Source organism: Passer montanus, unplaced genomic scaffold, assembly GCF_014805655.1.
Source record: "Passer montanus isolate IOZ18808 unplaced genomic scaffold, ASM1480565v1 scaffold2, whole genome shotgun sequence".
Classification (NCBI taxonomy): domain Eukaryota; kingdom Metazoa; phylum Chordata; class Aves; order Passeriformes; family Passeridae; genus Passer; species Passer montanus.
Genome location: NW_024366591.1, coordinates 7,141,337 through 7,165,714, shown reverse-complemented (window position 1 = coordinate 7,165,714; position 24,378 = coordinate 7,141,337).

The window sequence follows — 24,378 nt, the reverse complement described above, 5'->3', positions numbered from 1 at the left end:
GTCTGAGCAAAAGACACACAGACACACACTGTATTTTCTCTGACATGGAATTTTTTTCTTTGTTATCTGAAATTTTAATTAAAGTAATCCAAACCGAAAGAGTTTTTGGCTCTGTGCACAGCATAGCAAAAGCCTCCACTAGCACAGCACAGCTGCACATAACAAACCTGTCTTTTCATGCAGCAAAAACATTCCTTCAATGGTCAACCAGGTACATTTCTGTGATGACGCATGAGAAAACTCTACAAAGAAATGCCAACTCTTTTCCCCTATAATTCTGTCAGTCACATAACTATAGATACAGAAGGAATTTTATGATATGTGGTTACAGCCCTGTCTCAGTCAACTAAAACATATATTTTTTAATAAACTCAAGTTTCCAGTCAGCCATTGCTGTGCTTCAAATAGATCATGCAGTATTTTTGTTTCCTTGCCTTTTAAAAAATATGTGTTAACACTGCAGAAGGAGCAGTTGGAAATGTAAGTTTTGAGAATAAAAATACATTTGATAAAATACCACAGTTCCGTTATTGAGAAGGACAACTTGGTGGCAACAAGCTCCATGGACTCTCACAGAGATTAATTGCCACCCAAAGAGAAACAGTTTCTAATATGAAATTTTGGGACAAAATACCATCCATACACACTAGCAGGCTTGGTCATGAGAACTGGTCCAGGCAAGGAGCAGCCACCCAGAGAAAATTCTGTGTTCTGCTATTTGAATGACTGCTTCTAAATAGAGGTTTATAATGTATTCAGATAGGCCTTGAGATGCTAATAAGTCTAAAAGAGCACAGCCCTATTCTGGATTTAAAATGACAATCAAATAGGAATGAGACATACAGCATGTCCCTCAAGTAATCTAATTCTTTTTCTGTGATATGATTCTAATATAATTCTTCACATTCACATTGCATGGTTTAATCTGAATTAGCTTTCTGAGCAAGACCTGATATGGGCTGATCATTTAGCCTCTCCAGCTGATTTTCTCTCAGACAGACCTCATTTTAGGTTTCCTTAGTACTTTTGCAGCTGTTTTGTCATGACCTTCAGCAGCTCTATCTCCCTCCAGCTGATCCAGATGCTTTGCTTCTGTAATCTGAATCCCCAGTTTTCAGAGGCTACTTCTGCTGTGATGCTAATTTTTGTATTTTCAGTGAGTTTTCACAGAAAGCTCTTAGACAAATATAATCATCGTGGCATGGAAGTGAAGTCATTCTTGCATTTAAAATCTGCTAATGACATAGGGAAAAGAAGATATGAACAAATGGTCACTTTTCACAAAGAAGGGAAATTGCTGCTAAGAATCCCAAAGGCAATGTGCTCAGACTTGGGAAGCAGTTACAGACAGGCAAGGAAGGTGCTTGTGTAGGTGAAAAACCTTTTGTGATGATTAAAAATGGTTTCGTAAAATCAGTTCTAAAGCTGACTGCAAAAAGTGTCTGAGTGATTTCACAATGTTGAATAGCTGTGATATAAAATAGCAGGTGAAACATAAGGTTAAGACCATTGTATCACATACAGGAAAAACACTTCTATGTATACATAAAAGTGAATGAACTCTAATTTAGCTACTGACATTGGGGGAGAAAATAACAGGAATCACAAATAGAAACCATCATTAATTGGATTAGTACAATGGGCCCACGCTTTTCCTGAGAATATTTTTTTCCATAAAAGATGTGGACAAAGGAAAGCCTATTCAAAGCTATGGAAATGGCTCTGAGTTAAAATGCTCAGAGCATTTTAACTTGGAAAAGAGATATCTGAGGGAAAATGTGATCAACATTTATGAAATTATAATGGCTTGGAAAAGAACAACAGATCTTCACAACTTCTTATCATGAAATAATAAAGGTGCACAAAACAAAAATAGCCAGTAGCAAATAGAAATAACAAAAATATAGGTGCTTTTTTTTGCACAGCAGGTAGTGGAAGCATGTAACTCTTTGTGTGGGAGGTGTTAGGGAGAGAAAAGCAAGAATGGGTTAAAAAAGCCCTGCTAAATTTATTCATTAGTGTGGAAGTTGGCCATGGGATGTTTAATATAAGCCCAGTTAAATCTTGGAGGTGAAAAAACCTCCCAGTCCAAAAACCTGCAGGTCTTCATGCTGATGCATCAATAAATAGAATAAATATTATTTCATATTTTCTGTTTTTCTCAATTTCTTCCTATAAGTAGCTGGTATTGGCCAGTATGAGAGACATGATGTCGAGTTAGAGTTGTCTTTATTCTGACTCAGTACAAGCACCCTCCTGTAATTAAAGTTAAAAGGTTATACAGAAACTGTTGATCAAAATGATTATGCTGAGAAAGGAGACAAGTAAACACAATCTCCAGCTCAGGTACTTTCAGTATGCAATTAAAATAGCCTCCAAAGAGACAATGTTATTTTTAAGTGCAGAAATTGCATGTCTAGTGCAGAACCACAAAAAAAAAAAATCTAGGGGGAATCTTGTTTAGATCTTCTGTTGCCCATATATTTGGATGTGAAATTAATATAAACATCTCTGTGCGCCATCCCACTTAGGGCAATTTTGTGAACCAGCTTCTATGGTCAAATACTCTGCTGCATGAGGGAGGAGCTGCTGATGATTTCAAATGAGCTATAAATAAACTGAAGGACATTAAATAAACAAGTCACATAGAATCATAGAACAGTTTGGGTTGGAAGGGACCTTTAAAGGTCATCTAGTCCAACCCCCCTGCAATGAGCCGGGACATCAACTACATCTGGTTGTTCAGAGTCACATACAATCTGACCTTGAATGTTTCCAGATATGGGACATCTACCAGCTCTCTGGGGAATCTCTGTGTGTTTTACTACCTGCATTGTAAAAAGTTTTCCTTATATCTAATTAAAATTGACCCTCTTTAAGTTTAAAACTCTTGCCCCTTGGTCTACCACAACAGACCCTGCTGAAAAGTGTCTCTTCAGCGTTCTTGTAGGCCATCTTTAGGGACTGTCAGGCTGCTTTATGGTATCCCCAGAGCCTTCTCTTCTCCAGGCTGAACAACCCCAGCTGTCTCAGCCCTTCTCCACAGCAGAGATGCTCCAGCCCTTGGACTGTTTTTGTTGCCCTCCTCTGGCACCTGCTCCAACAGGCCCACATCCTTGCTGCGCTGAGGATCCCAGACCTGGGTGCAGCACTTGGGTGACTTCTCAGGAGCAGAGCAGAGGGGCAGAATCCCTCCCTGCTCCTGCTGCCCATGCTGCTTTGGATGCAGCCCAGGGTACAACTGGCTTTTCTGGGCTGCAAGCACACATTGCTGGGCCATGTGCAGCCTCCCATCCACCAGCACCCCCAAGTCCTTGATGGATGTGATTGAGATTAGCAATTCTGAGGAACAATAACAGATTCTTGTGGAGGGAAAATACAGCACACACAGCAATGATTTTGCTAACAGGCCAGGCTTTGTATCAGGTGTAGAAAGCAGATGGCAACAGAAGGAAATCTGAGCTACATGTAGTAGTTGCCACAGGCATGCTCTGAATGCAATGAGCCAAAACTGCCATAAGAGACAAAAGCTGTTTATATAACTCCATGGAGAAGAAGAAGGAAGCAAAAGATGATCTGAACAGGATGCTGCATTTCAGGACATAAGGTGGGAAGTGTTAGTCACAGCATTAGGCATGCATGTCTTTAATCCAGCAAGAGGAACTGTCTGTGTAAAGGCATTGGCTTTACTTTCTAAAATTGTCTGGTACACTGTGTTTTGAAAGGGTGCAGTGAAAGTTCATGAAATGAGACTTTGAATGGTGGGGTATGTCATGTCAGATGGAAATGTTAATCTTTCCTTTTGCTACTGAATCACAACGAACAACATCTCTCTGGAGTTCTGCAGTCTGGAAATTTCATCAACTACCTTCTTATGAATACAAAATCCAGCTCAATTCTATTCACCCGAAGTGGTAGGAAGCCACAACTTTTTCTGGTAGCAATGCTACCAGAAGCTTGGAAATTGATGAGGTTTGCAAGTGCTTAATAATAGCAATAATAACACCAATACCAATAATAATATTTTTTCAATCTGACAAAATGCAAAAGCATGTGACAGATAAATTCAGACAATCAGAGCATCAGTTTATTGGTTTTAAGACATTTATTTAAAATATTTTATTTCCCAAAGTTTAGTATCAAATCAAGATTTGAAGGCAAGAGCTTCAAAAATTGTTCAAAATCTGACAACTCTTACCAATCTTATTGCTAACAAATGTTCAGTTTGGGGTATATTTATAGACCAACATTCCGAATCCAGTTACAATCCAGCTGATTTTTCAGCTTTGTTTAGCTGATTTGGTAGAACTGCCAATGGTATGTATACAAGCAATGACCTGCTGCAAGTTATATTAAAAATGTGACTTTGACCAGGATATCAGAACTCAAAAATAATATATTTTCTACCTCCTACAAGGACTAATCTGATGTCTTTGGACTTCCAATTGTTGCAGAAGGATGCCTTGAGAATGCAAAAAGAAAGAGAGAAAAACTCAGAAGTCCTGCTTAGAAAAAGTATGGCTTTAGTGAGTTTGTTTATGTCATGACTGTTTTCCTCCATTGTTAATAAAACTGAGATGTGAGTGTCTCTTGCAAAGACAGTGTACCCTTTATCCACTTATATAATTCAATGTGCTGGTTTTGACTGTGCTAGAGTTAATTTTCTTCCCAGCAGCTAGTACAGGACTGTGTTTGGATTTGTGCAGAATACAGGACTGATAACACAGAGATGTTTTTGTTATTGCTGAGCAAGGTTTACACACAGCCAAGGCCTTTTCTACTTTTTATATTGCTGTGCTGTCAAGGAGGCTGGGAGTGAAAGGGAGTGAAAGGGAGGTTGAGAGGAGACACAGCCAGGACGGGTGACCCCAACTGACCAAAGGGAAATTCCAGACCATATGGCATCATGCTCAGTATATAAAGTGGGGGAAGAATGAGAAGGAGGATCCAGGAGATGGCTGAACACCCACCTGCCCATGGAAAGCAGTGAATTAATTCCTTGTTTTGCTTTGCTTGCATGCATGGTTTTTGCTTTTCCTATTACACTGTCTTCATTTCAACTCATGAGTTTTTTCACTTTTACCCTTCCTGTTCTCTCCCCAGCTCCACTGGTGGGGAAGGGAGTGAGTAAGGAGGAAGGGAGTGAGTGAGTGACTGACACTGAGTGAGGCTTGGTGGCTGGCTGGAGTTAAACCATGACACCCATAAACACTTCAGAGAAGTGAGGAGGAGTCCCTAAAACTGTTGTGGCTTTTCTCTGGGTTGTGTGCCTCAGACTGATCCATCAGGTGCTCTCTGTTCACTGGAAATGAGGTCTGAGTCTGTCATAAATTGCAGACCTGGAGTTACCCAGCCAAAGTAGGTCACTGATCACAGACCCCAGGGAAAGGTGTTTTGTTATTTGCTTTCTGCAGAGGGAGCTGGAGCTAAGGGATGTGGGCAGCATTTACAGAAGCAGGAGTCATTCATCCTTCACAGCAAACCAAGAGTGGACATGACTGAACTGATGGACAAGAATGAGCCTCAAACACGCATTGGACTGAGTGATGAGGAAAGAGATGGGGAGGCTCAGGGTAGAGTGACAGCTTTTACACAACTCATCCCTCTACACAGGAGAGTTGGGATCTAAGCCATTGACAGGTGGATTCATAAGGCACTTCTGGAGTACTGCTCTCAAAGCACAAAGGAACAGTCACCTTGTGAAGTTAATATGCAAAGCCTTCACCAAAAGATGTGCCACTGCATTTGCAGCTCACAACATTGACAACAGCTGCCTCTTGCAAGGATCAAAATACATATAGAGGTGTAGTCTCTCATCTTCATCACCAGCAAAGCCAGTCCCCTTTGCTGGCTAAAAAATAGATCTTTGCTGGCTAGAAAAATAGATCTGATGTACTGCACTGCCTTGCAAAACTGAGAAGTTGTCACATCCCATCACAGAAACAGTGGATTCTTAAAATGGATAGATCTCTGAATAAGACTGAGGTTTCCAAGGACAGAGAACTGCTACCTAGGTTAAAGAAGCAGGCAGGGTTTTTTATTTGCTTATGTTAATAGCAACATATATAATAATCCATTAAAAAGGCTTTTCTGGATGGCCCTGGTTTGTAAGATGCCATTCTGGAATTTACTGTTCCTGATGGTGAACATCAGAGAAAGCTTCCCTGTGGTTTCTTTTCTGTCATTGAGTATTTGACTGGCTTAAAAAAAAATAAATCTATTAGTGGCAGTCACCCAGCAAGACATGTTTCATCCTAAACAGCTAAAGAGTTATATAATTAAAGTCAACAGAAAGCAGTCTTATCTGGCAAGTGTCAGGCAGACTTACTTACAGGCAGTGATAGGAATTCAGCCCCTGACACAATATGCTTTTTCATGTTTCTTCTCCTTTTCATTGCTTTTTCTGTGCCCTGATTTTACACGGGTTGGATTAGTTCATTATTAGTCTTCTGTAAAATCAGTGTAGCCTCTGAACTAAAAATACAGATTAAAAGAAAAAAGAAAGGGTTTGCCAACAAAATATTAATGTCTTGACAAGACAGCTAAGTTTGGCATATGGAGGCAGCTTTCTTTGGCTACCCAAAATAATTTCTACAGTAATTGGCTTCTTTCTCACATTTTTGAAGGTTGTATCCCTAGTGCAGTGCTATACAACTGACGATTTATGTTTCTCATAAAAGAGAGGTAACTACAGGAAAAATAGTGTTAAGCCACACTAGGGAAAAAAAATGGCTAAAACATAGCTGCCAGAATTTTCTTAGGCCACTTCATTAAAAATAAAGAGGTGAGTATACTGTAACAAATCCTTCAAATCAATAAAGCCTAGGCCTCTCACAAACTGCAAAGTCATTGCAATAGGCAAAGCATGGAGAAGATATTTCCCTAGGTAAGTGTAAAATAACTTATAGAATGCAATCTTTAGCGATTGTGGAGGAGGTGGTTTTAGCAGCTACATTGTCATAAAGGGACACTACAGCTCTGGATTTTGGCATGCTGCCCTTTGGATTTGGGCCTGTGCGTGTGTTGAATTGCGAGATTATGCCCTCTGCCTTTGAGAAGAGTGGGAAATTGTAACAATCAGAACAGGGGCTCTGGTATTCTTCAGCTCTTTTCCCAGGTGGCTTTGTGAGGGACTACTCAAGTGGACAGGGCAGAGCATGGCTGGTGGAAGTGTCTGTGCAAGTGGGCTTGGGCCACACCTCTGCTGGTGTCATCTGAACCTCTGCACATCTTCACTGTCAAGTCCTGGGTATGGAGCAGCTGTTCAAGGCAGAAACATGCAGAAGTGATGCTCTTACCCACCTCCCATGCAATGAGAGGAGCCTTGCAGGTCCTAGAAAACAGAGGAACTATAAGGCAAACAATCATACACCTTTCCCTTTCTGTGAAACAGAATGAAGTCTAGATTATTTTCTATTCTGGTTGTCAAAGATACCACCTGTAAGAACTTACACAGAATCTACGTCTAATGCACAGAATCTATGTCATAGGTAAGAAGACATGGTTTTTACATCAGCAATACAGTTTATAATGTGAAAGGGGGCAAAAAATAAAAGAAATAGTACTGGGTACTGCTTTCTTGTAGCGACAAAATCATGCAAAGACAATAGAAGATAGAGGTGTAAGAAAATGTTGTTTTAGCAATGAATGGATGAATAATCCCCACAGCTGTTCTTTAAAAAATTCCCTAGCCAGTTATTTTACAGAGGTTTTCATAAAAAGAAACCTGTTCTGGGTGAGGTACTGATCCTAGGGTAGTATGACAGCTTGCAACAGCCACAGGACCAAAGCTACTACCAAAACAACAGGGCAGTCACACTTCCCTTGTCTGTGATATTCTTCTGGGGTCAGTTTATGGGCCCTGCTTTCCTGAACATCTATCTGCATCTGTGCCTTGCTAGGCTCAGAGCTGCTGGTCATTAAACCATGGTTTAAGGAGAGGAGAGAATGAAAGACCATGGCATTTATCATCCAGAGATGAATGTGCTCTACATGGAACTGCTTCATGTTGGGAATCAATTAGAAGTTTGTGGTTTTGAGGGAAGCGGTGAAAGAAGAGATTGAGAAAGTGGAGAACAAGCCAATCAACTTTTCACATTCCCTCAGAACGGGTGGGATGTGTCCAATCCCTTTCATTGTGACTTGTGTTGACACCTCAGTGGTATCTCCCAGTGCTCTGTTGTTGGCAGACTTCTTCAGAGTGGCTTGGGTGGCTTCCTCCTAGTTGTTGACTGGCTTCTACACAGTGCTCTGCAGCTTAATCACATGCTGTCAGACTCTAATGGGGATGCTAATGAACTAATTATCATCTATTGGTAGCTGATCTTCCTGGGAATGCAAGTGGAGCTGCTCTTCACATATGTCACTAGAACAGTTTCTACTCCCAACCTAATCAGAGATTTTCACCTGTTGTTTTTTTTCTTTTTGGCAAAAACAAAGCTGGGAAGGGATACCCTACACAGTCCTTCTCACACCACAGATCCCAATAATGTGCATCCATCAGTGGAACTGGCAGTTGTGGGGAAGAGAAACAGGGGATCAGACACTTGAGTACAGTCACGAATATTCCATAAATTATCCTAAGAAGTTGGGCTTGATCCCTCTGGTAACAAGCTTTAGAGGAATTCCTCTTGCCTATTGTCCACAGCAAGAATAATGAACTAAAAGCCTCATACATTAGATACAATAGAAAAATCAATTGAATGTAAAAGGACTTTTTAAAAAATTGATTCTCAGTTTTAGGTTTTAGGCAAGATGCAGCTTGTCCAAAAAAGCAAAAATTGAAATGGATATTATCTTCAAGGGAATACTGGTACTGCTGTAATAAGACATGTTTACTAGACAGTCTGGATGTTAAAATTAAAACAGCTCTGGCTAATTCAGAAATTAGAAAACAAGCACAAGGCCTACAAATGAACTGTATCTCTGCAAAGATAAAAATCAGCATATGGGACAGAACTGCCAAATTCCAGTGTGTGATCTGTGATGTGGAATAAGACACCAGATATGCCAGCCACCAGTTCCTGATATGCTATTTCTATCTATAACAGAAATTGAGAGCTTTCCCTTGGTTAAAATGGATCTTAAATCCATCTCAGAATCCATTTGGATATCTAGGATATTATCCTAGGAATGTTAAAATGAAGAATTGGAATGGAAGAGTGGAGAGGACAGGAAGAAAAAAATGTTGGAAAACATGTGAAAGGGAAGGCAGGAAGAGACCATTACTGCATTTCACTACATGTATGTAGGCAAGAGATACACACACAAAAATAAGTGAAAAAAGGCTACATAAGGAAAGAAGATAATATTTCTATTCTCCTTTATCTCTGCTTTCTGAGAATATCAGAGGGACAAGGCATTAGTCCTATTAAAAATTCTGGTTGTAGAATGGACAAATGGACTGTCTATGTCCCCACTTGAGGGACAGTCAAAGAATGCCTGTATGGGCTTTGCATGGTTTGAACAACTGATGGTTTGATAAGAAACACTGAAGATGCCCAGCCTGTGATAGCTTTCAGGTCAGGGAAGACAGAAAAAAAAGTGATGAGTTTTGGTGTAGTTGCCACTTTTGAGTGTTATGCACTTCTGCATAACAGTCCTGGACAGGACTGAAATTTGTTAAAAATGTGCTCCTGTCTCCAATGTTGCAGTGTCCTATCAATCTTCATGGCAGTTTGGATTCCTGCTGAGGTTTGCCACATGACTTTGAGGAAAGGACAGTCCCAAAAAAAAAAAGGATTTTTAAAGGAGACTTTACATAAAGTTCAGGAACTGTTATTTTAAAATCAACTCTAGTTATCTGCAAAGAAAGGGTATGAATAAAATGAAAATAGTAAATAACATTTTAAACAGTAGATTTTAATATTACTAAATAAATTTCTATTTTTTCCATGTGATTGGATTTTTACTGAATTACTTTTTTACTGAAATAAAATGGGCAGGTAGGGAATTGGTAAAGCTGGATGATACTAGAGATCAGTTCTTCGGTTTATCATTGGTCTATCATATCACAGCCATACACAAACAACATTACAATTTCTGTGCTTTGGTTTCCCTATGAGGTAAGTAATAGGTATTTCTATTAATATCATCATGATTTCTTTAGATGAGTGAAATGAGGCTTAAATAACACTAAGAATTTTAAGATCTACTGAGAGTAAATGCTAAAAAAATTTCAAGTGTTGTTGTTACAGTAAATGGGTTTCCAGAGAAGACAATCAACAAGCTGAGAGGAAACAGTAAATTATAAGCCTCTTGAATGAATGGCCTGACTTCTCTAGATACAATTAATCCAAATAACTTGGGACTATTTATTTGCTTTCTCTTGTGTTAGGATCACATCTCATCCTTGCTGCTTGTACATGTTATACCCAGATTCCATGAGCTGCATGGACAAAAGGGTGAGGGAAGAGGGGGAACTGGGCTGCCTCATCCTGTCACACAAGCCAACCACATGCCAGCTGAGCTGTCTGAGCAGCTATGTCCTTCCATCTGCAATGGCAAATCTGTGTTTCCTCTCTGCCTTGAAGTTGTGGGGAGAAATAACTGGGGGAAAGTTCCAAAGGGTAGGATTGTGCAGCTTTTATTTCTTTGTTGCATAACACATTATGTGAGCATCTGAAACACCGAGTTAAGACTTATCTTGAATTTAATGATGCTATTGCCCTGTTCCATAGCAAGCTGCAGAAATCACTAATTATATCTCTTAGAGGCCAAGCTATTCAGCTTACATCAAAAGAGAGACTGGAAAAAATAATTACTGTTAACAAGTGAACTGAAACTGTTATGCAAACTTCCCCAGTGAGCAAAAGCTGCAAGCCATAATCTGAATGAGATGGAGGATAATAAATAGCAAATGATGATAGAGCATTTGTGCCCTCTTTTAAAAACAGCAAAAAAACAAACCAAACAAAAATCTGAGAGGTCAATGCAGGAAATGCAAGCAGATATTTCTGTCCTAGGGTCACAAAGGAAAATTAGGATGCTGATGAGACACTGCTCTCTGCAAAGCCTATGAGTTCAAGGAACAAATTACATTATTGCCATCATCCAAGCTGGTTAAAGACCAGTTCAAAGTCTGCTTTCCCTTTTCCATGCTGTCTGCTTCCAGCTGGCCCTGTCAGTTCAGATGTTTTGAAGAAAGTTCTCCTCCTTCTCTGGTGAGGAGTGAAGGTGTGCTGTAAAGACTGGCCTGAAATAAAACTGGGCCATCTGCCAAACTTGGATTCAGAGCTCTAAGTTGTCCTAAAATAAACACATTTACCTTTACCCACATGGTGAGAGTCCATCCCATGACTGTTTTCCTCCTTTCCACCTCTCCCATGTTCTCTTTCCTCACCTCTAGTGCACCACTCCACATTGTACCTGCTTCCCAAGCCTCACCAGGACTTTTACAGGGCAGTGCTGATCCTAGCATGGCCTCAGTGTTTGCAGAAGAGATCCGGGAGCTGCAAACTCACCACATCACACAAAAACACATCTATTGCTCCAGCATCACTAATAATTGTGCTACAGTGCATATCAAGCTGTTTTTCCTTCCAAGGGAAAGGGATCTTCAATATCTTCACTTAAATTGTCCAAGCAGTGTTTGCTGCAGAGGGCTCGATAGAATGAAGGGTCTGGCATGTGGCAGGGTCCTTATAAGCACAAGGCTGAGATAGTCACTGGATCTGGCTGAGGCTGGTCTAACTGTAAGTCTAAGGCTTGCTCCTTTGTTTCCTTAATCACTTTCTTGGCATAAGAAGAAATCTTTTTGACATCTCAGGTTTTAATTTGCTTTGAGGCATCTGAGTCCCTTTGAGTATTATCTAAGGAGAAATTTCAGCAGAGTATCTTTCACGGATTTAATAAATATTATTATTTTTTTAGACACCATCAAAGACAGAATGTAGGGCTAGCTGAGCTGTCAATCAGACTTTCTGTAGCAACTGCTATAATCTTAAAAGAAAACCAAAACCTGAATTAGAAACATTTTTAATTTAAAGAGGGGACTAGAGAAAATATTTTAGGACATGGATGTTGCAGAATGTGAGAGAGCTGAACAGCAAAGCAGAACTGAAATTTTACCTGCCATACTTTATGATACAATGGGAGAAAATAGCAATGAGTTTTATTTGTAGCAAGGTGACCCAAGGTGCTTTCACGGCTGAACTCACAACTTGCACAAAATAGTCATGGTTTAGGGTCTATGAGTCAGAAATAAATTTAAACCCTGTATTTTTTATACTGCCCGCAGCAGTAGTTTCTTTCTTCTGTATTCTTCTGTCCTTGCTGAGTGTGACACTTAGAGCCTGTGATCTGCAGGACTTCAGAGAAGAGAGGCAGGTGTGATGATAGCTTTAGTCTATTTATATCTACTCAAAATGTACTTTTACCTTGAAAATTCTCCCAGGCTCTTTTCTCTCTTTATCAACCAATGTCATTGCTATGGATGACAACATACCCTGCTGGGAATCACTCATTACAGCCATGTGAAATGCAGCTTATGAGACTTCAGGGGTGTACAAAACCAATCGGGCAATGGAGGTAGATCTAAGGTACCTGGTCAAGTGGAATCAAGCTGTGAACAGCAAGGGAAATTGTCATCACAGAGCACCAGATGACTCAGCACTGCCAAGAATTTTGAAGGCAACAGATTAGAGGTGAGCTTCAGAAAGGCTTAAAATATTACAACCTCACTGTTTTCCTCATGAGTTTCTCCCATAATTGAAGCAGGAATGATTACTTCCCTTAAGTTCAATCCACTTTCTTTGGCATTTCCAGATGTACTATAACTCTTCCAGGTTCATTTCCTGTGATTCCATTACCTCCAATGCTTCACACAGCATTCTTGGGCATCTTAGCATCTTCTGTTTATGGGATTTAGTAAGTTCAGACCACTCTGGTTCCTTCATTATTTTTCTACCTCCATTTTTGCTCTCTTGCTCTCCTTACCTGAGATGCAAGTATTCTAAAATGCAAAGTAACACTCAATAGGCTCCGGGGCTTTCCTCAATGCCACAACTTTTTAAAGACAGCAACCCAGAGAACACTTTCAAAAACACCTGTCAGCCAAGCTCTGGGTTGCACCGTGTATCAGGGAGGTGTGTAACTCTGATCTCAGTCTGAGAAGTTCTCCTAATTTCTTTGTCAATCAAATATATATGCCTCATCCCCTGTACATGGCCCCAAGGATTCATCCAAGTACTGAAAAACAGTTGTTGTCCACTCTGCCACTTGGCTATGACAAAGAGAAATGAAAGAGGAACTCAAGGAAACAAGTGCTGCATTGTGAGACTTTTAATGAAAATTACCAGCAAGCAGCAGGTGTGGGAGAACTGAGAGCAGCTGATAAAAATGTCTCCCTCACACTGGCAGCTCCCCCACAGTGGGATGACCCATGGGTAGCTGGCTCTCTCAGTTTAGAGAAAAGCCACAGGTAATATTGTGGGCAAATTAGAGCCCTGCTCTCCATCCTGATGTTTAGCATGCGTCTGGGGAGCCCCAGCAGAAAACTCCATATATCCAGTGCTCCTCATGCAAGATTTGCAGAATAGGACCACACGTATTTTCTCAGAAAGTCGGCAATGCTAGTAACTTTGATCAGTAAGGGAGGAGTAGGAGTTCCACATAACAAAAGATATTTAGCACTCCTGTTTCTAATCAATCTCCATATTTTCCATATCTCACAGGAACTGTATACTCAAAGACACTGGAAAAGATGAAAACACACTTTGCATTTGAAGAACTGGGTCAGGCTGGGCATTTCCTTTCTGGCACAAAGATTTATTTTTTTATATAGCAGATGGTGACCACTTCATCAAGACAAGTCCTTTTAATCTGTATAAAGAAATCATATCTTGCCTTTAGTCTTCCCCATGACAAATTTAAGCTTATTGGAGCAATTTGTGTTCTTTATTGCACAGCAATTATCCTGCTGTGAAGGGATGGACTTAATGACCAATCAGGTGATTTCTATTGCTAATTTCTTTGCTTATATCTCGGGAGGGTGCATGCTAAAAATTCTTTTTAATAAAAAAAACTTTTTTAACCCAGTGCATATAATTACACCACTGGTAAAGCACAGATATGTCCTACTTTTGAAATAAATTACTACCTTGCTTTTCAGATGCATACAAATGTGGTCCATTTTGTAGGGATCTGATTCATAAGAAGCTTCAAGAATGGATTTTAAATATGCAGTCCCTTAAAATGTTGTAAGTTATCTAAACCAAAACGTCCATTAAACTAGTTGATTGAAAAATTTCATCTGCAATTGCTGTATCTTTCTATACTGCAGCTGAGGCCAGAGGAAAACTTTTTTTCTCAAAGGCACTTGGCTGCACAAGTGTCCTGACAAGAACCATTTGTTAAGATTAGATGGCAGAGGACAAGCAGAAAATGGTGGAATAAACCGAAAATATGAGTTCATGTCCAATCATTTATTGCTGTGTGTAAATTATTTGGTAGCCGAAGTGAGAATCTGACAAAACTAGCCTAAGGACAGAATGAAGATTGAAAATCATGGTCTTGTGGTTTGGGGTTTTTTTCCTCCTCTGTATCTATACAGCATTAAACAAAGGCAGTGACTCACAGCCCTATGTGTAGTTCAGGATACCATCTGTCTCAGGTATGGTTGCTTTCCACTCAAAATTTTTTTCTTGGGCAGAATTAAGGGATATCTCACATTTGCCTATGATTTGTGGGCAGCTGGCATTATTTGTCACTAGCTCCAACCAGCCTATTTTATGTCTGGAACACAGGGATCTTTCTTCAGAGCATCAGTAGATTAGATCTGTAGTGCTTGGCCTGCAGGATCAGCACATGGCCATGTGGATGGTGTAGCATGTGTGCTTGTGACATGTACCCTTCTTAGGAGCACCAGCTGATGAGCACATCTGTACATGGTCAGGAGATGTATCGTAGAAGAACTGAATATTCTATATGGCTTTCAGTATTTAGCTGAGTCTTAAAACTTTAGGAGTATCACCAGTGTTAATTTACCAAATCTAATACAGAGCCAGTAAAATTTTCTGAGCGTATTGAAAAAGATTGGTTCCCTGCGACTAATCATGCTGACACTCAGCTACCTGAGCATTAACTGGGAACCATAGTATGACAAATACAAAAAAGGAATGACACAAACATTATTTCTATGAGTTCTTGAAACTGTCAAGATGTGCAGGTTTTCCCACAAATATTTGAATAAGGAGCAGAGAGAACTTTCCCCTGGTAATTAGTCAAACTTGAATCCTTTAACTACAAATGTATTTTTGGTGATTTGAGGGCAAATATAACATTTCCTGATATAGCTGCATCAGAAAGATGCTTTAAATGACTTCTAAAATCCATGAATTTTTTATCTTCTAAGAGTGTATATGAATCTGTGATCTGCACTGCACTTGAATTAACAGCTGCCTGAACCTGGTCAAGACACTGTGAACATTGCCAACAGAGAAAGTTCATCAGACACAGTATAAAATAATGGAAAAACCCAGACCATTCTCTTTCAAAATCACCTTGTCATGGTGCAGAAGATCTTTTGTGGAGAGATGTCATGCCAAGTTAATGAGAAGTGTCTGATCTGACACCTGCTATCCTTAACAAGTTGACTGCTCTAATCATGCAACAGTCCTGGGGTGGAGCTGGGGAGGGGAAGGAAAACAGCACCCACAGGGCAGCCAAGTCAGGGAACAGGTTCTGCCAGGGGAAGCCAGGCAGAGTGTCTCACTGGCCCTCTTCCCTGAGAACTCTGCCAGAAGACAGCTTTAAATCCACTCTCAACTGATACATCGCCCTCCCCTGCTGATCCTATTTACTTCTTGGGCTGGCTCCCAGCACCTAGCAGTGCCAGCACTTCATGATTCTGCTCCCACTCCCACAGGAGAAGTGGGAGCCAGAGGAAGATGGAGCGATGAGCAGATCTTGGCCCCTTTGGCATACAGCAATAAAACTGTGGGGTTGTCAGGGAAAGGAAGGGTTTTGCCAGGAGGGGAGTAAGAAAGATTTTTCATTTCTTATTTCCACTTCGTTTCTGATCATTTGCTCTGTTACAGGCTGAAGTGCCAGTGTGTACTTCAGCACAGAAAATGGGAGGCTGAGACAGAGCCTGATCTCACTCGTTGCTAAGAGAGTAACCTAATTTGCAGCAGATGGTGTTTATTGTTACTTCCCATCTGCATGAGGATTAAGAATTCTTCTCAGAAAAAAAATGATGAAGCCTGACAGCATCCTGGTAAGAACAGGCAAACTTAATTCCAATCAAATATGACTTTTATGAACCTTTAGGTAAGCTTAACTGAAATAAAGTTTAAGAGTATTATTTTTAGGGGTTTTTTTTACTTAATTAATTTATTTTTTTTTAGTTGAGGATATTATTTTTTAAATAATGTCACTTAAAGTTTCTATCTGTGCAGAGCAATTTTTTTACAGGAATGTACATTAAAAAATGTACAAGTAAAGAGTAAGCACATTGTCTCTGATGAAAAAGTAACTTAATGTCAGAGCTGAGATTTTAAGTTTCAGCTCCCCAAGCCTTAAACCAGGATACAGTCTCACAAAGGAACTAATAGCACATCTTGTAGTATCTGTCCTTGGCCCCTAGCACTGATAAAAGAGAGCTATGGGTATGGTGTCTGTGCTTAAAAGCACAGAAGTCTCTCTTATGTTCAGCACCCAGACTGTGCCTCATGGAACAGCACGTCCTGTTGTACACACTGAGAAACTAAACTGTTATTCAATTAATATAATCCATCTGAAGTCATAAGAGTTGTGCCAAGGTGGTTAGTACATTGAGCCTCATTAAAGTCTGCCTGAGTTTGTTTTGTTACATATACTGTAAAATTGTCACCTTGAATAATACTGCCACAATCACTTTCAGTTGTACTGGGCTTTAATAAGCACAAAAATATTCACATGCCTACAGCTTAGAAACCAGGATGAAACTTTAAAATGGAACTGATAATGGACAAACCAAAAAATAGTAGTATTCAAAACAGAGATAGCAAAAAACCCTGAAGACTTAATTGACAATTTGGTCAAATATATGTTTATTAATAAAAGCAACTTGCCCTTAACATGTGTGCCACTCCCCAAACTGGAATGGTTATCCTGTATTTATAGTATTGATGCCTAAATCTATAATAAAACCTCTCTCTCTTCTTGCTCATATATTCATTTTTTGATCGGCATGCCCTCTTTTCCTTCCTGTATTTTATGCCCTAGAAGAAAAAGCAGAGTCCAGCTATTTTTCTGCAATTTCTATAAATCGGGCATCCCCTAGCAGATGGCTGGTGGTGCTTGAGAAGATCGACTGGGTATGTCAGGAAATTCGTGCATTCCAGTCAAAAGGAATGTGTCTGAGGCCAGTGAAGCTGACCAAACCCCTGCCTGGACTGCAGCAGACAGCGTCCCTTGCACAGTGGCTGCACAGCTGATCTGTACATGCACAGCAGGTCTGAAGCAGCTGGGCTATGTCTGGTATCTGGCATGTGCGCTGCATAAACAGAAATCGCTCTCTAGGATTTCTTGAAGAGAAGTCTAGAAGTCCTACACACATCTGTAACAGGTATTGTAGGGGTTGCTAATTTAATGCAAAATTCATGACAGCATTAAGTCATTTGGTATTCTTGAGACTTGTAGTGCAAAAGGCACAGCAGTGGTGGCACTTATATGGGGATGTTGGCCAGAAGATGCTTTGCCATCCTAAAGCACATTTATTAAAATCCTCAGATGTGTATTTTTCCTCTTAATTGGTTGATACAATAATGGCCCATCTGAGCTTTTTTCATTATTTCCTCTGTTGTGGTGTTGCTAGGTGGGCTTCACATGTGTAAGTACAAGATTACATGCAGTACCCATGATATATGCACCACAATTCACACATACATTTTCCCATGCAGAGTTTCTCTTCCAGCTTGGTTAGCTCAAACCTCTTAAATGCAATGTTCAAAAACTTTGCTGGCTTTGTTCCTCAGGATCTTATAACAGAGTATCTGATTGCCACCTTAAAAATCATCAAGTTAAACAAAACTTGGCAAGCCCAACCAGATCTCTGCTTACTGCATGCTAATAAAATTTGCTTCCATTTCAGATGGAAATGCTTCTCCTCCAAATCTTGTGCTCTTTAAATAATTTTTTACCCTTCGGAAAAAGTGCACAGATTTCTATTTTTCTGTGAATCATTAGTGACATCCAGTGGCTAAAATGCTAAAAATTCATAATTCCTATTGTCAAGGGACACCTAAATTTCCATCCCTTTATCTAAGACTTACCTATTAGAAAAAGGAGAGTGGTGAAAAATTCTGTTCTCCGGCTCTTCCAAAAAACATTGTGGATTTTATTAAATCCCACTGAACTTGCAACACTCAACTGTTGTCTTTCTTTTGTGATAATTATAAGAAACTATAGAGCTCCCCCAAGGTACCATTGAGCTCCTTAAGAAATCAAATGGCTGAAACCATGCCACTTTCAATCAAAACACAGATACATATCACAATGCAAAACCAACAAACAAATGTGAAAATGCTGAGAAATATAAACCAAATAAAGGTAAGGGTTTGACTGGGTAGTGTTCCAGGCAGGGATGTGCGTGGCAGAATGAGACATGCTGAAGAAACAATATGGAATGAAAGAAAAGGAACAGCAATGATCTTCTGGACAGTCACAGCATTGCAGAACTAGAGAACTAAAGAATGGTTTGGCTTAGAAAGGACCTTTAAAGATAATCTAGTTCAACTTCCCCACCATAGGCCAGGACATCTTTCACTAGCCCAGGTTGCTCAAAGCCCCATCCAGCCTGATCTTGAACACTTCCAGTGCTGGGGTATCCACAGCTTATCTGGACTACCTATTCCTGTATTTCACCACTATCATTGTAAAAACATTTCCTTCCTTATATCCAATATAAATCAACCTTCTTTCAGTTTAAAATCATTATTCCGTATCCTGACACTACAGGCCTTGGTAAAAAGTCTTTATCCTTCTTATAAGCCCTCTTCTTCAGACTGAAAATCCTCAATTCTTTCAGCCTTTCTTCAAAAGAGAGGTGTCCAAGCCCTATGATGATTTTCATGGCCCTGCTTGTGAATAATGTAACCTTGATCAAAAGTTTAACAAATATTTTTGGGCAAACCATTAACTAAAGGGGATCTGGCTCTATAAACCAACACGACATGGTGCAGTTGTTTGAATGTTCTGTCTTAAATTGTAATTTCTTGTAGTAAACACATTATCAAAGTAATAAACAACTCTGCCATTTGTTTCCTCTCCTGATGGAAATAAATTGATAATTCCTGACTTTTGGGTAATAGTCCACTGAATCAGGTATCTGCAGTTATCTCTGCTCCAGTCTTGCTACTTCTGTAAAGCCTGGGATATTACTGAACTCCAATTAGCCAGCTAACTCAACAACTGAGGAGAAATTTTGAGGTTAACTCAAAATAATTAAATTCCATTTTGAGAGCTTTCCTAACTGTCATTGTGAGCATGTCATTAGGAGCTGAAGGTGGAAAACCACAGCCTTTTTTTCAGCTGTGTGGAGCCCTGAGGCAGGATGTCTTTAGTTAGGCAGCTCCTTTACACTATGCCTTGTCTGAGTGTGGCAACTCAAGCATTAGAGAGCTGAAACCTTCACTTCTCTCCCCTTCCTTTCTCATGTCACTGAACTCAACATACCTTTGATGTAAAATATCAGTCTGTATTTACCCCATCAGGGCAAAGGGACAATTCTAAAACACTTTAAGATGTTGTTCAAAACTGGTTTTAAGCTGCCATACTTTCATACTGCAGTTCTACATTTTACACACATTCACTACAGGTCTTGTAGTATGTGCCACAGAAGCATAGAAGAGCCCAGTTTGGAAAAAACCTCCAGACATTATCTGCCCACCCTTTCATTGGAAGGGGAGCCTAGGTGAAATTATTTAGCACCCTGTCCAACTGCATCTTGAAAACCTCCAGTGATGCAGCCATGGGCACTTCTCCATATCCCTAGGGAGGTTGCTCCGGTGAATGGTTGTTTAAAAAATGTCATTTTATGTCAAGATGCATGTTTATATCATACATATAATTCATATTTTGATATATCCACATACCAATGTCATTACTGCAATGTTATAGTTGTCTTCCAAGACCCACCACCTGAGAAATTTCCAAACTTCTTTGGATTATTTAGAACCAAGTCTTTTTTAATCTACTTACTGACATTAAGCATGACTAGACCCTCACCAGCTCAGTAGGCTTATTAACACCTCTGGAGCTGGGTTACTGACAGTTAACCACAGAAGTCAGCAGCATTCACTCACTGACTTCAGTGTTCAGGACTGGAGTCAGGTATATAAACTCTTCTACACTTTTTCATGTATTTAATTCATTTTCCAAAAGAAAACAAAATAAAGTCACTCAGTAAGATGTCAATATTCAGAAAAAGTCCTTTTTCTCCCTTCTGAACTTCTATTTATTAACTAATGCTCTTTGTTTTTAACATCTACTGAAAGCAGCTAACATAGACTATTTCTTACACAATTTTGCTGGAGGGCCAGAAGATACATTGATAGAAGTGTCACCTTAGGAAGGCAAAGTACTCTAAATAATACATTAACACTGACACCTCAGTTTGCCTAATACTACCTAAATTTTTGAAGCTTCTCAGTACCTGGAGTCTTGTAGCACATAGTAACTGTAGTGTATCTGTCCCTACATGTTGTACACAGTCACACTTTTCCCATTTATCATAAACTGTAAGTGATGTCTTCAACTCTTTTAAATAATAAAACTAGAGACTGGTTTTATTATTTAAAATCACTTCAAAGCCACTTTAAAGAATGTGGTGAAAGGTTAAATTAACTTCTTTCCTTCCCAATTTAACTGATATTCACCAGTATTTCCAAGACAGTGGATTGGTCACTGGCAGCCTCCAGTAAAATGATCATACAATTATCCTAAACATAATTTGTTGTATCATTATTCCTCCCTTGAAATGTTCTTTATTTAAGAATAAGAAAAGGTCCTGGAATCTTTAAAATTCAGCGCCTACACAACAGCTAAAAGTAACTCTTCTACTCTCAAGCACCTACATTATCCTTATTCAGATAATAACAATAATACTGAGACAGACTTTCAGGCGCTCTCTCTTCATTCATCTAATGGGTCCATTAATGATATGTTATTCAAAGCTGCAGATTAAATGGTGATTTAAAGTTTTCAAGAAATTCTTAGGTGCCATGTCTTTGTTGTTGGGAAAAAGTGTTTAAAACTGCGTTTTCTAAGCCAGGAGGTATTGGGATGACAGTAACAAGAATCAGGAAAGGAAAAGGATGAAAGGGCTTGTAGTACAAATGGACTAAATAAACAAGAGTAATGGAAGTATAGGGAGCTTTGCAGGACTCTTTGGAATGGCTAGCTCCCTAGCTGCTTTGCCTGTCTCTGCCATCTTGGAGAAACTTCACTTTGTGCACCACTGCCCCAGGTGAAAATGGCTGGACATAGACACAGGGCATGTGGAAATTACCTACAACTCCTAATTCTGGTTTTAGCATTAACTTACTAAAGTGCCATATTGCAGTCTGCACTGGTAAATTGTTAAGTTCCACAAACTTCATATTTGAATTTACAATTACATCAATAAATATGAAAAGTGTAAGAGCTCATCAATAAACAAATCCAAGTTAGAAGCATACTTTTTATTTCCTCAAAGCACTTCATAATTAGAGCTTTGTAAACAAAACCATAAATGGCACCAGCAATTATTTTTAGAGCAAGATTTGTCATAGCTAGTATACTTAGAAGAAGTAGGTGTAACTACCTGTTAAGAAGTTAACATTAAATGCTGGTTAAAAATTTAATTTCAAGCATCCAGCTCATTAAATTAAAATATGGCTAAGCAATAATGTGTCTTTTTTCCTGTACCAGAATGCAGACATTTTAATATCACAGTGTAAGAAACCTGACAGCACAGTCATAGCTATTGCAAAAAAGTGCCAGTGTAGAATTGTGAGGTGGGTGTATTGTTTTCTGCTCTCCATCTGACAACACATGACAGCCACAAATCATGCCTGACAAACTCTGAGAGGGATGGACACTCTGAAACATGTCAGTCTTGAAAAGCTTTCCAAAGGGAAAGGGTGAAAGCAAGCGGGGACTATGAGCACACAAGGCAGCAGGTGCACATGTCCACCATGCTCACCACTGACCCACCTGGCCCTCCCAGTAACTCAGGGAAGTCCTGAAAAACTCAGTGCCAGCCATGAATCACTGGCATGAATCTTTGCTGGTTACAGACCAGCCAGGCTCTGTGGCGGTGCTGAGGAAGTTAGGACAGGAGATATGTGTTGGTGCTGTCAAAATGTTGGCTGCCCAAGAGGTCTGGGGGTTTCCAGCCCAGTGTACCTCTGAGCCCACGTTCGTCAGGCCTGAGGAGTCTTCTCTGTCATTAGCCACACAGCAACTGGCAGAGAAACAGGACTCACCTTTACAACTCTCTGACAAGGCACTGGGATAGCTCCTCATTTGAGCTCACTGAGACAAAATTAAATCCATAAAATGCTCATGTGAGGAACGAGATCATTTGCTGTCTTCCATCCTGAGGCGCAAACAGAAATGTAAGTGACAGCAGGGAGGCTTTCTAGAGCTAAATTTGTCTTCACTAAAGTCATCAGCGACCTTGAACAAAAGATTTTGAAGGAAACAAGAGCGTAAGAAGAGATCTTGCTGAAAAGGATGGGGGAAGTAAATTGTGCTCTGACTCAGTTCCTGTTACTCAGGATCACATGGGCACAAACTACAATAAATTTAAACATGAGAAAAAGCTTATTTTGCTTTAAAGAATGGTCAGCCCCTGGCATTTCTTGCCTATAGAGGCTGGGTATCCTCCACCCCTGGTAACACATAAAACCTGAGGAGACGTCACTGTGGGCTACCAGATCTGGGTGACCCTGCTCACCTTTCATCCCCTGGAGCCCCTTTCCTCCTGTGCAGCCCTGCGACTCCATGGCTTGTGTCGTGGGCCCTGATGGCTGGGCCCTGCAGCTTGACATGACTGGGTCAGCTTGGTGTGCTCAGTGCCCACTGCGGGGCACACACCAGGCAGCCACACCAGCAGCACGGCTCAGCTACCCTGACATTGCAGGATTGCAAGAACCATAGGTTTAGATTAGATATCAGGAAGAAAGTCTTTACTGTCAGGGTGGTGAAGCACTGGAACTGATTGTCCAAACAATGGATGGATGTGGATGTCCCAACCCTGGAAGTGTTCACGGCTGTCTTGGATGGGGCTCTGAGCAACTTGGTCTAGTGGAAGATGTCTCTGCCCATGGCATGAGTGTTAATGCTATATGATCTTTAAGGTCCCTTCCAACCTAACCCATCCAAGGACATTATCCTTTCCAACCTAAATAATTCCAGGATGTTGCAGTGCTGGAGCACGTCCAGAGAAGGGCAGCAAGGCTTGCAAAGGGTCTAGAAACATGTCTTATGAGGAATGGCTGAAGGGGTTGGGTTTATTTAGTCTAGAGAAGAGGTGGCCCAGAGGATACCTCATTGCTTTCTGCCTGAAAAGAGGTTGTAATGAGGTGGGGACTGGTCTCTTCTCCTATGCCTGCACTGACAGGACATGGGGAAATGGCCTTAAACTGAGACAGGAGAGATCCAGGTTAGATATTAGAAAAAACTTTTACTGGTAGGGTGGTCAGGCATTGGAATAGGTTGCCTGGGAAAGTGGTGGAATCAGGAGGCATTGGGATGTGGCTCTGGGTGACATGGTTAAGTGGTTTAGGGCTTACAGTGGTAGTGCTAGTGGATGGTCTGGATGAGGGGGTTCAGTTTACCCTTTGTAAATCCACAGGACACAAAGTTGGGTGCAAGTGTTGAGTGCTGGGTTCTGCACTTTGGCCACAACAACCCCATGCAGTGCTACAGGCTGGGGGAAAGGTGGATGGAAAGAGGCCCTGTGGAGGGGGACCTGGTGGTGCTGGACCTGGACAGCAGCAGAACACGAGCCAGTGTGTGCCCAGGTGGCCAAAAAGGCCGATGGCATCCTGCCTGTATCACTAATAGTGTGTTGAGCAGGACTGGGGCAGTGACTGCACCTCTGTACTTGGCACTGGTGAGGCCGAACCTTGGCTTCAGTGACCAGTTCTGAGCTTCTCTGTTCACGAAGGACATTGAGGTGCTGGAATGTGTCCAGAGAAGGGGGATGGAGCTGGTGAAGGGTCTGGAGCGTAAGTCCTGGGAGGGGCAGCTGAGGGAGCTGGCAGTGTTTAGCCTGGAGGAGTCTCAGGGGAGCCCCACTGCTCCTCTCTACAACTGCCTGAAAGGAGGCTGGAGCCAGGTGGGGCTCAGCCTATTCTTCCAGGCAACCAGTGACAGGATGAGAGGAAATGGCCTCGATCTGCGCCAGGG